Source organism: Heterodontus francisci, chromosome 13 (genome assembly GCF_036365525.1).
Source record: "Heterodontus francisci isolate sHetFra1 chromosome 13, sHetFra1.hap1, whole genome shotgun sequence".
NCBI lineage: Eukaryota > Metazoa > Chordata > Chondrichthyes > Heterodontiformes > Heterodontidae > Heterodontus > Heterodontus francisci.
Window position 1 is genome coordinate 64314387 of NC_090383.1, and position 13895 is coordinate 64328281.

Consider the following 13895-nt stretch of genomic DNA (forward strand, 5'->3'; position numbering starts at 1 on the left):
TGATACTGAGTATTAATTATAGTATTGATCAGTGTCTGAGCTTATTACAGCGGTGAGGTTATTTCAGAGTTAAACTCCAAGATTTCTGATAAGTTAACAGCATTTATAACGAACTAAGAACACAAACATTGGGTTTCTATTATATTATAGTGTTGATACTGGTGGGTAGCAATTTATCATATCTTACCCAACCTGATCTTTGAGTGGTTGAGCCAATCTTCCTACTTCACTGTGATGCAGGCATTAGCTCCTAGAGCATCAAGCCAGTCAGCTATATTCCAGTAGCGGGGTCATCTGTTCCTCTTGGATCTTCAATTTCAGCTGAATCCATCAAATGCGCAAGCAATGATATCCGAGCTGGCTTTACTTAGAAATACAGAATTTATGGCACAGAAGGAGGTTATTCAGCCCAGTGTGTCAGTGCTAGCTGAGAAAGAGCTATCCAATCTAATCCCACGTTCCAGCTCTTGGTCAGTAGCCCTGTAGGTTACAGTACTTCAAGTGCATATCCAAGTATTTTTTAAAAATGTGATGATGGTCTTTGCCTCTGCCGCCCTTTCAGATGTGAGTTGCAAAACCCCACCACCATCTGGGTGAAAATATTTCTGTTCAACTCTCCTCTAATCTTTCACCAATTACTTTAAATCCATGCCCATGACCTTTCTGCTCAGGGAAATAATAGATCCTTCCTGACCAATCTTTCTTAGCCCCTCATAATTTTTACATATCAATTAAATCTCATCTCAGCCTGCTGTGTTCCAAAGAAGACAATCTGAGCATTTTTTTATTCATTCATGGGATGTGGGCGTTGCTGGCTAGGCCAGCATTTATTGCCCATCCCTAATTGCCCTTGGTGGTGGTGAGCTACCTTCTTGAACGGCTGCAGTCCATGTGGGGTAGGCACACCCACAGTGCTGTTAGGAAGGGAGTTCCAGGATTTTGACCCAGCGACAGTGAAGGAACGGCGATATAGTTCCAAGTCAGGATGCTGTGTGACTTGGAGGAGAACTTGTAGGTGGTGGTGTTCCCATGCATTTGCTGCCCGTGTCCTTCTAGTTGGTAGAGGTCGCGGGTTTGGAAGATGCTGTCTAAGGATCCTTGGTGCGTTGCTGCAGTGCATCTTGTAGATGGTACACACTGCTGCCACTGTGCGTTGGTGGTGGAGGGAGTGAATGTTTGTGGATGGGGTGCCAATCAAGCGGGCTGCTTTGTCCTCGATGGTGTCGAGCTTTTTGAGTGTTGCCTCCTTAGCCACCCTCTCTACCTGTTATGTTATCTTCAGGAATCTGTGGACATGCACTCCAAGGTCCCTCTGTTCTTCTACACTTCTCAGTATCATACTTGTTTTCTCTCCCCAAATGCATTACCTCACACTTCTCCAGATTGAATACCATTTGCCACTTTTTTGCCAACCTGACCAGTCCATTGATACCTTCCTGCAGTCTACAGTTTTCTTCCTCACTATTGACCACATTACCAATTTTTGTATCATCTGCAAACCTCTTAATCATGCCCCCTACATTTCAATCTAAATCATTGATAAATACCACAAAAAGTAAGGGACCTAGAACTGAGCCCTGCAGAACCCCACTGGAAACAGCCTTCCAGTCACAAAACACCCATTGACTATAACCCTTTGCTTTCTGCCACTGAGCAAATTTTGGATCCAACTTGCCACTTGTTCTTGGATCCCATGGGCTCTTACTTTTCTGACAAGTCTACCATGTGGGATCCTGTCAAAAGCATTGCTAAAATCCATATATACATAAAATGAGCTACCCTCATCGATCCTCCTTGTTACATCCTCAGAAAATTCAATCAGCTTGTCCAGACATGACCTCTTAACAAGTCCATACTGACTATCTTTGATTGATTAGAAAAGCATGGATTAAATGATTAATATCGTCACTCAGAAGTTTTTCCAATAATTTGCCCACCACCAAGGTTAGGCTGACTGGCCTGTAAAATACTTGGACTATCCCTTTTTAAACAACGGTACAATGTTAGCAGTCCACTGGTTCTCTGGCACTAGCCCTGCAGCCAGAGAGATTAGGGAAATGATCGTCAGTGCCTCCACTATTTTCTCCCTTGCTTCTCTTAGCAGCCTGGGCTACATTTCAACTGGGCCTGGCAATTTATCCATTTCAAAGATGCTAAACCCCTTAATATCTCCTTCGTCACTATGTTTATACCATCCAATACTCGTATCTTTATCTGATCTTGGATACTTAGAAAGATAAGTGTGACTTTTCTTTGCCTGCGACCTAACTAGCTAACTTGGTATTTTACTCTATGTCCTATTGGGATGTAACTGTAAAGGCACCTTTCTGCATCTGCTAGCTAAAAATTCTTAAAGAACAAAGAAAACCTAAGTGTACTAACAGAGACTACTACTTCTACAGACAAACAGAAATACTATTACAGACTGCTTGCTATTCTACAAAGATTACTACAGATTGACTTCTACTGATCTTCTTGAGGTGTGTGGAAACCTATATTTTTATACCCCAATTTCGATGAAAGGTCTCCCTACATTCAATTAACCACTCAGAGTGACACATATGCAAGGAGGTCTTGCCTCCCCTTCTGTTAATCAAACTTGATCAATGTGCAGTTCTATGACTGTCATTGTGTCATTGGGGCATTGATTTACCCCCAGAATGACAGACTTTGTGTCTGTGAGGAATTTTATGCTCGCGGCGGAGGTCTCGACATCGGGGAAAACTGATGCTGAGATCCCAGTGTCCCATCTTCTATGGAAGGCCTGCTGAATTTAGTTGCAATCAGGCACTGAACTGGTCAGCGGCGGGCTTTCCATTGGATTTAGGATACGGTCGCCAGAAGACCCGGCCTTGCAGAGCTGCCAAACAATCAGAAGCTGGCAGCTCCAGCGCCACCGCAGAGGCAGTGGCTGCTGCTGTAGCTACAGCAACCAGACACCGAGGACTGCGGCTGGAATCAGGCTAAAGGTAGATCAGGGAGGGAGGAGTCTCGCGGGGTGGGGGTCGTGGGGATGGGGGTGAGGTCGGCATCAAGGGCAGGTTTGTGGCCCTCAGCGTGCCCCCTCCCGATGCTGGGTCCCTCGTTCAGGCACTAAGTGCCTTTGAATGAGGGACCCACCCCCGCCCCTCTGGAGCCGGGAAGCAGCTCGCACGGTTTTTCGTGCTGTACTACCAGTGCGGTGGCAGGGCCGCCCACTGCAAGGGGTAAATGCGGCTGCGGTGAGAAGAGGCCCTTAATTGGGGACTAAGTAAGGCCTCAATTGGTGGCAGGGTGGGAAAACTGTTCACAGGCCTTCCCGCCCCAGAACCCACATGATTGTATGCTTTCCCCACCTCCAAACCTGCTATGGAGGAGATCATAAAACACCCTAGGATTTTTAGGATGTTTTTGCTATTAACATTGAGTTTTTTTTTAAATGGCCAGAGGTGACATTTTTCTGCTCCACAATGTGTTACTTAAGTGGTTTTAGTTAAAGAAATGGCTTCTCATACTAGTAAGGGATGTCTGTCATAGAAACACATATCTCCCTGGTGCAATTAGCCTAGAAGTGTTATGGCTTTAATTAGTTTATGGCTTTTCCATGGCTTTAAAAAGCTAAAAACTTCACTTAAAGTCTTTTCTCAGCATTCAGATCAACAGCTAAATCCCATTTTGTGAGATCAGCTTTAAAGCTAAAATTCTATTTTAAACATATGCTTTCGGCATTCTCTCCATGAATCTCAAAGACATTCTTCTGGCAATCTACACAACCAAGTAGTAAATTAACAAATACCAACTGAAAGGCATGAGGAGTATAAACAAATAAATATGTAATTTTCCCAGGATTTTACGCAGTTTAACTTATTAAATACAAATGATGAGTTAACATGGGATGAGAGTTTTTTTAAGTGTTGCTGTGGGAGAATGATGTTTGAGTTGCAGCCAGAGAGGTATGCTTCTGTAAAAAATATCTTTTTTTTGACAATAGAAAGAAGATATTAATATGGGAGGAGGGAAGAATCAACAAATAAATTCTGAAGCAAATACTGCAACTCCAGGCATAGACATGATGGGTGGAATGGCCTCCTTTTTGTAATATTATTTGTTACCTTGGTGTGTGACCTCTGGTAGGCCTCTCAGGACTACAAGTAATATCCAAAGAAAACATGGGTTTTATTATAACATAATTAGAACATTAGAACAGAGCTGGCGGGCAGCCATAAAGGCGGGGCTAAAGTGTGGCGAGTCGAAGAGACTTAGCAGTTGGCAGGAAAAAAGACAGAGGCGCAAGGGGAGAGCCAACTGTGTAACAGCCCCGACAAACAAATTTTTCTGCAGCACCTGTGGAAGAGCCTGTCACTCTGGAATTGGCCTTTATAGCCACTCCACGCGCTGCTCCACACACCACTGACCACCTCCAGGCGCTTACCCATTGTCTCTCGAGATAAGGAGGCCAAAGAAGAAGAATTAGAACATATAAATATATACACAAACAGATACTGCACGAGCACACCTACACACTTCTCACTCTGTTGGGCTCCACCCACAGCTAATTGGTCATGTGTAACGCGACATCACTTGCTCTGGTGATCTTCCCTCACAGCTCTTAAGGTGGTCCGCTCTTAAGGTCTTCCCATAACATCCCTTTCATTCAAAGAGAAAAACACATGTACAATATACAATGATGTTGTAGTTCGGACTAGCTATAAATGATTAAAACAAAACATTATTTACAAGTGAGTAAGTTTAACAATCTATAAAACGTAGAGGAGGTTTGCTTATTTGTCCCGGTCTTGTTATCACAAACTTTTTCTGAGTTTGCTGAGCTTGTCTTGAACAGTTCTCTCAGACTCTGGTGCCTTGGAACACTGGTAAGCACATTCTTCCTTTGTGCTCATCTTTGAACATGCCCATGATGCCACAGGTTTGTCACATGTAGCGTTTTCGTACAGCTGTCTGAGATGACTTCGGTTCCGTCTGAGAATCACACCATTGGGTATCTGGACTTCCTATGATCTGGGCTGGTCACATATCCTAGCAACCTCGGTAGGATACCAAGATCCTGATGCATGATTGATGAATGTGACCTTCTGTCCTATCACAATCGAGCTAATTCTGGTGCCGCTTGCCTGTCATACGATGCCTTCATCTTCCCTTGTTTAGAAAACTTAGAAAAATGATGACTTGCAACATCACCAATCACTGGCAATGGCAGTGGTACTTGCTGCAACAAACTGAAGCTAGAGGAGAGACTCCCGGTCATATCGCCTCTTCGTGTCCAGACTCCCAACCTTTGTGTCATCCTTTACGTGGACCCGATACACTCGACTTGGGTACATTTTACCATCTTTGGTATGTTACTGACTTCATGTATTGTGACAGTTTGTAAACCTTGGCATACTGCAAGTCCTGTGACAGCTGGTCCAGTCGTGTTTACAATATAAAACATTTGTGGTAGCCATTCGGAGCTCCATAGGTACACGATAGGTTATCGTTCCAATGCACTTGATTGGAGAACCACTGTAGGCAGTCAGCCTTGCTGTGGTGGGTTGTACCATCGATTCCCATTTCTTTAAGTACTTGTCCTTCCGTATACAGATGGACAGAATATTTACACTTGCTTTGGTGTCAATTTTTACTTTGAGCTTATGCTTGCCACTCTTCTGCAGACATATAATCCCGATCATGGCGAATGCCTCAGATTGCATGATAGCATTGACATGTTGATTAACTATGTGAAATTCTTGCTCGCTGTTCACATGAGTGCACTCTTCATCCATGTCCTCCTGGCAATCTGTCTCTCTGTTGACCTGATGTACCTGTTTGGACTTTTGTTTTGTGTTCGCATACCTGTTGTGTTTGCCATCCTGTCTTGCAGACGTTCTTTCTTCATATGATCTGCTACCATTCCTGTGTGCAGCGTCTGAGCTCAGCCTTATGCACTGCCTTGCCCAATGTCCTCGCATACCACAAGCTTTGCACTGGCCCTGGTACAGTGGACAACTGTGAATTGGGTGAGTCAGGCTACATTTGCCACAAGGTTTAGCAGACTTCTGAGCCTTGGTTGCTATGCCAATTATTGTAGTCGCTCCCAATGCTTGTAACTGTTGCCGTCCAGCCATGATGGCTTCATTTGTTATGACTGAAGTGGATCACTCCACAGATTGTAGAATTTTATTAAACTTTTCCCACCCAACCGGAAAAACAGACAAATAAAACATTCTAGTAACCCCCAGAATAAAACAGACCAAACCAGGTATCTTTAGACAACAACAAATTAACTATTTATGAAAAAAACTAAATCTTAAACACTATTAAGATAAACCTATGTCTAAAGACCTTATAACTTCTTATTTTAATCTAACTTCCCCATTCACACACATACATTCAAAACTAACAGTTAACCAGTTTTGAAAGTGGTGTTTTTTTTAAATTAGCTGTTTCTTAAGAATAAATAAATAAGTCTTGGTGGGTTATGATCCTGATGGGCGAGGTATCCTAGTGTACAAATAATCGAATGCCTCTCGATGTCTTCACACGGATTTGATGAAACATTCTGTTCTTGATGGGCATTCAAACTCTTCAGCTGCAGCAGGCATCAAACAGTTCTTTCAACAATGAGCACAGCAATAGGTCAATTTGAATTTTAAAACCTACAGTCTCTCAGTCGAAACTTTACTTCAGCAATTCAAATGGTCTCTTCAAAGGGTTATTTCCTCCTTAGGCAGTTAACTAGGCCTGTAGCTCCTTGTAGAATTTTTGTTGAGAGATAGATAGCTCTTTCCTTTCAGTAAGCATGCTTTGCTGGTGTCTCTCAAAACTGGTTTCAGCTGGTTTTGGCCAGTTTACACACACAGTCAAACTGAAACATTACACCATGTACCTCTCTCTCCTGCTGTGGCCTAGGTAACAAGTGCAGCTGGTACACTGTGCCTCAGAAATCCAAAAGCTTCTCTCTCTGTCTTAAAGGTGCACTGCTTTTAACAGACTCTTAAAGGCACACTGTTTTATTCTGAGGAGAAAAATAAATATGGTTCCATGACACATTAAGTTGTGCATCTATTGTGTGTCCTTTCTTCTTTTCTAGCAGGTCTTTTTGAAAGGCTTCCAGTAGGGTTGATGCAATTACTAGCTCTATGACTTGTTCTGACAATTCGATATTTGCAAAGTCACAATATTGAGGTTTGTCACTCTCGCAACAAACTGGTCAATGGGCTCATCTTGCCTTTGCCGGTAGGCCATGAGCTCAAGCCTACGTACTCGGAAATTTACCTTCACCTTGGGTTGCTGCTCCAGGAATGTCCATAGCTTGCTAGGGTCCTTCTGATCGTCAGCTGACAATCCTGATGTATTGGTCCATTGCAGGCCCTTGTTGCCCATTGCAATCTTTAATTTTGGTAGCTTGTTTCTCCAGTTCGCTCACTTTTTGATCCAGGAAACACAGCTTCATTCACTGTCGAACAGTTTAAATTCAGACTTATGTCCAATGCCTTCCAATTTATAACATCACTTCCTCTGGTGATCTTCACTTACAGCTCTCAAGGTGATCTGCTCTTAAGGTTATCCCACAACACTTCTGTACTGTTTAAGCTTCTGTGGAATTTCTTTCAGTGTATGTTGATGTTGCACATTTATTTTGCCTGCCCAACAATCTTTAGACCCTCCTGCTAACTGTTAACTGTATCCTATGTCTGTACTGCACTCACTGTTATTCTGATCCCATTGCGATCTTAATTTTGATAACTTGTTCTCTGGTTCGCTCATTTCTTGATCCAGGAAACACCATTCTCTGTCGAACAGTTTAAATTCAGATACTATCTCCAATGCCTTCCAGTCGATAACTGGATATCTGAAAGCCATTGTCTTAACAATCCTGTCTTTTTATAAATAAAGGACATTTTACAGGTTTCTTTTTCACAGACACATTTATTTTTGTTTCCTTTTTAAGACAGATTTGTTTTTGCCTGCCTGCCCCTTTTAAGAGTGAGAGACTACAGCTTTTGTTCACACAGTTTGGTTGTTTTAAATCGAGAGACCAGCTCGTTGTTTTTCACAGCTGTTCAATTTAAAAAAAAAATCAGAGGGCTTTTTTTTTACTTTGAGGGAGAGTTTCTTTTAAGAGAGTTGCAGCTTGCTGTACTGGTAGCTGCCACAACCAGCCTTTTACTTTGTGCTGGATCTCCAGTGTGCTGTTGACCTCTTCCCGCCCATTTGACTGAGAGCACTGTATTGTCATGCTCACAAGAAGCGTAGCTATGAAAATATAGAAACAAACTGAGAAGTTATAAACTTAGAACAATTTTAAAAGATTGGGACATTGACTGTCAACAAAATGGAGGCCAAGTCATGACTCATACCACCTCCTGCCTGGTAATCCACACTGTTACTAAATCTTTCGCTTGTCTAACTGTTCAGATCTTGGCGTCACGCCCCCAATTTGTTACGGCCAAATGGTGAGGGGTGTGGGTGGTTCCCACTGTTCAACTCCCACCTGAACACAGCAAGGTTTTTTTGTTTTTAGGTTTTAACCCCTTTATGTTTTATTTGTCAAATAAACAGACAGCAACAGGTTTTCTTGTAGGTTTCAAAACAGAAGATTAATTATTTATTGAACAATGTGCCTTATCCCGAAATTGTCGCAACAGCATCCATTTATGCATTCACTCGCGCGTGCACGCATGCGCACACACGAACACACACACACACACACACACAAAGGGACAGATAGAGAGGGAAAGGGGTAAGTGGTTTTCAGGTGAGGTAGGGTTTCGGGGTTCACCGTAAATGTATTGAATTCTCTCAGAAGTCAAGTTCTCGTTGGGTGAGAGTTCAGTTTAAAGACAGAGGATCACTTCCAATTTCACTGCTGCATAAGATAAAAATGTAGAATTTACAGCAAGGCATCTCCCTGATGGCTTGCTGGATTTTTCTCCCAGCCCTTAGTTGGACAAGGTGTTTGGTGATGCTTCTTTCTGGGTCTCTCTCTCTCTCTCTCTCTCTCTCTCTCCGAGGGCTGCCTTTTTAAAGGTGAAAGGTTTATCACATCATCTTCTGGTAGGAGACGCTTTGGTCTCTCCCCCATGGTGATCACACAATGGCACAGGATAAGAATAATCCAGTTATGATGTTTTCACTTCATGCCTTCTTTATTTCAGAAGAACCCATTCAATTCAGGAATGTTTCAGGATGGGTGCAATTGACACATCTTAGCTTTGAAGGTATATTAAACAGATAGTGTGGCAATATTCGAATACACATGCACCCTTCTTTTGCAGCATTGCACATTTTCTTAAAAAGGCAAAGTCAATTTTTATAATTCTTCAGTTTTAGTACATAATTTTTCATCGTCATACTTCTCGTAAGCGTGGCACCTCCCCTCAAAGAGGAAAAATCCTCGGATTTCATTTTTTCTTTTTTTTTTAGAAAGACATAGGCCGGAATTTTACGCTGCCCCACCGGGTCAGATGGTGGCGTGGGGGCAGCGTAAAATTGAGCGGCAGGCTCCGGGAGGCCTAACCGCCCCGATTCCACCTCCGACCAAGTTTACGGAGGTCTGGCGGGGGTGTGAGAAGCGGCCCGCACACCCAAGGCCAATCAAGACCCTTAAGTGGCCACTTAACGGCCACTTAAGGGCCCTCGCCCACCTCCACGGGTATTTTACCCGTGGCAAGCGGGTGTGCCGGGGACGTGAAAGGCCACCCAGCTATAGCGGTTGGCCTTTCCGCACCCCGGTGGGGGGGGGCCTGGCAATCAGGCACAGGGTGCCCAATTGAAGGCCGCCCCCGCCTCCCAACCCAACCCCGGGATCCAAGATGCCCCCCTCCTCCCAAACGACCACCCTAGCCAGGGCACGACTGATTCCCCTGGTGAGGCTGCCCAAACTTACCTTCTGTCCCGGTTCCATTGCGTCCTCCTCAGTCGGCTGAGATGCAGTCTCAGCAGTGGCCACCGCTCTCGGTGGCGCTGCTGAGACTAAGAGCTGCCGGCCCGCTGATTGGCCGGCAGCTCACTGAGGCAGGACCTCCTCCCTCAAGTGAGTGGAAATCCCGCCTCGGGCCAATTGAGGCCTTGGGATCCGTAAAATACGGGACGGATCCCCAGGCTGGGCGGGAGCGGGATCGGCACTGACATTTACGTCGGAGTCCGGCTCCCGTCCATCCAGCATAAAATTCCAGCCATCGGGTCACACCACTGCACATATTCATTTCATTCACTCCTCACTCTTACAACTGCTACAGATGGCATTGCCTTTAACACCTATTTCACGTTCAAGTTTGGAGTTTTTTCTATCATCCTTCCTTTGAATGAGGTACTATTAAAAATATTGCATTTATTTTGGTTATGTGTTGTCAAATGGGGTTATAGTTTCTCTAGCATCAGTTTGTAGTACTTTGGTAACATTAATCTCAATAAGCATATGGTCATTGGTGAAGCTTGTAGTATGCAAATTTCCATTACTACATAGTTCTCAGCTGGTGGCAAGTTTCCTTGTCTGTACAAGCTTTAACCCCTCAACTGTTGTTTCTACAACACATGGCTTTAACACTTCAGGTTCTGGCACATTGATAGTTCTGATCTCTGGGGTGGTAGTTGGTGAAAAATTGTTTTTGTAGCCCCTGTGAGGCATCTAGGATTTACTCCTGCCCCTTGTTCTTGCTCAGTCCTGAATCTAAATTGGTGGCTTTGATTAGCTTTGGACTTGGAACCTGATCTTTTGATTCTTCAGTGGGTAGATCCACATTGACCTCCCATTTAGTTTTCTTGTGACTTTCATAAGTGTTGTTTACTTTAGGGTATTTTATCTTCCTTTTCTTTTTACTTCAGGGTTGGGTTTTTCCCTAATCTGCCCCTTGTGCTCTGGGAAATTATTGCTCGCAGGTGGCTGTCCAGCTTTCACTGCACTTCCCTGTGGCACTTCAAATAGGTGAGGCATTTCCCTCACTTTCAGCTCGCCTGTTTGGAAACTTTCCTTGTCCCTATTTAAATCTTTAAAGAAGGTTTCGGCTAACCACATATCTGATGATTTTCCTTCAGCTTTCCTGCTTTTATCTTAGCTCCTTTTAAATTTTTCTGTCTCTATCTTGGCCTCGTTAAATATTCCTGGCTTTATCTTGGCCCTTTTAAATTCTTCTGGCTCTATCTTTTGTTTCTAGCTCTGCAGAGAAAAAACAGAAGAATATAAGAAAACCTTTGTTTACTTTCCCACAATTTCAAAGGTCAATTTTCCTCCCGTTTTCTAAATCTCTTGCTTCTCTGACAGTTCAGATCTTGGCGTCAAGCTGCCAATTTGTTATGGCCAAGTGGTGAGGGGTGTGGGTAGTTCCCACTGTTCAAATCCCACATGACCGCAGCAAGTTTTTTTTGTTATTAGGGTTTAACCCCTTTGTGTTTTATTTGTCAAATAAACAGATAGTGACCGGTTTTCTTGTAGGTTTTAAAATGGAAGATAAGTTATTTATTAAACAATATGCCTTATCTCAAAATTGTTGCAACTGCATCCACTCACGCATTCACTTGTGCGCACAAACACAAGAGACAGAGAGGGAAAGGGGTAAGTGGTTTTCAGGTGAGGTAGGGTTTCGGGGTTCATGGTAAACCTGTTGAATCGTCTCAGAAATCAAGTTCTTGTTGGTTGCAGGCCTGAAGTGTTTGTAGATACCTATCTTAGTTGAAAATTCAGTTTAAAGACAGAAGATAGTTCCAATTTCACTGCTGCATGAGCTAACAATGTAGAAATTATAGCAAGGCAACTCCCTAATGGCTTGCTGGATTTATTTTCCCAGCCCTTAGCTGGACAAGCAGTTTGGTGATGCTTCTTTCTGTGTGTCTCTCTCACTCTTCGAGGGCTGCCTTTTGGAAGGTAAAAGGTTTGTCACGTCATCTTCTGGTAGGAGATGCTTTGGTCTCTTCCCCCATAGTGATCACACAATGGCCCAGGATGAGAATAATCCAGTTATGATGTTTTCATGTCATACCTTCATTGTTTCTGTAGAACCTATTCAATTCAGGAATGTTTCAGGATGGGTTTAGGATGGGCGCAATTGACACCTCTTAGCTTTGAAGGTATTATTTGTTCTAAACAGACTGTGTGGCAATATTTGAATACACTTGCAGCCATCTTTTGTAGCAATGTCCATTTTCTTAAAAAGGCAAAGTCAATTTTTATAACCCTTCAGTTTTAGTACATAATGTTTAATTGTCGCACTTCTCGTAAGCGTGACAACACCCATTGTCTACTAAGTGTGAAAAACCAGTCAACCCCATCTCATGGAAATAAGACAGATAATCACTCATGGATGCGAACTATACTCAAACAAAGACAAAGACCTTCCTCAGATTTTCTATCGCCAACTAACCTTAATTACAATAGAGTGTGAACGGCCCTCATCTCCTCAAAGTCGGGCCATCAAAATCCCAGCAAGACCTGAAACCTAAAGTCACATAGGCAAAGCTAACACTTATAAGTTCACCATAAAAGATAATCGTTTGGAAGAACAAAGGGGGTCTTGCCAGTATAGAACTTCAGACATCAAAATCAGTTTGGTCTCTTCTCAGCCACAGGGTAAATATCTAAAGCCATCTTGAATTCCAGCAAGGCTCAGAGAGGGAGACAGAGAGAAAGAGAGATGACAGACACATCACAGAAGGCAGTTGGATCAGGGGCCATGGAAAGATCCAGCCTAAACAAGAAGAAGTCCTGCTGCTATTCTACACTTCAACCTGGTGCAACAGAGAACAGAAAGTGACCTCAACCTCCAGTCTGAAATCTTAACCACCAGAAATTTACACTTCAACAAATTCAAGACTACAAGCACCCAGGCCTGCATCATTAAAAGAGACTGTCCTACTTCGAAGATTCAACAGGTTTACCGTAAACCACGAACACCTACCACACCTTGAACTCTTGTCCTTTACCTTCTATCTATTGTTACGACCAAAACGGGAGTAATACACTGTTAATTCAGTCCCACTACTCCACAGGTCACAGCATATCAAGAAAGTTTTTCACGTACGAAAGAATAGCCAAATTAGACACTATTTGTCCCCTAGAATAAAATTCACTGTCAGGCAAGTCACCCCCCCCCCACCCCACCCCCCACCTGCCAAGAATGGGGAAAATGAATTTCGCCACATGAACATTTATTTTAAACTATTGTTGGTGAAGAAAGAACTTGCTTTATAAAAACAATTGGAGCCCCTGACTGGAAAGACATTTGCATAGTAACAGACAGTGTTGGAACAAGGTCCTAACTTCTCCAATACACAGAAGTGGTCAGACCAGTTTGGTCAAATGACTAGCTTACTGTTGGAGTTTTTTGAATTTGAACTTACAGCAGGGATTTAAAATCAGAATGCTGTTTTCTCCTGGACTGAGAACACCTCTCTCCTGTCTGCTCTCATCTCACTCTCACCAGCTTCAGAAACCACTGAAGATATATGAACCCCAAGAGAGAAAAGTCTCCTACAGTGAACAAGGTTAAAGAAGAATACTGGGCCCCAACGGAAACTACTATCAAGGACTCTACGGCGAGCTGGAAACACAGAAACGGTAACAAGAAACCCCCTTTTAGAGACTGCCTCAAACCTCTCCATTTTATTTTTCTTCTGCTTTTTTCTGCACCTATTTGCACATGTATCGCTTGTGCATGCTAGCATGGGCGCGTCGTATATCCGTATGTGTTAACCGTATTCGAGTTTAAGGATTAATAAATTTCACTTTTCTTCTTTAAATCTAAGAAAGCCTGTTTGTGCTCATTTTGTTACATTATAATTGGAAAGTGGTGAACAAGGATTCACTAAAGGGGAGCTCAAAACGCAGTGTGTTTAAAATGAGACCCTGTTACAATAAGATCAGGTGAAGACCGCAAAAGACCCTTAGACACCTTTCTCACCTGGTCGTAACACCACCAAAA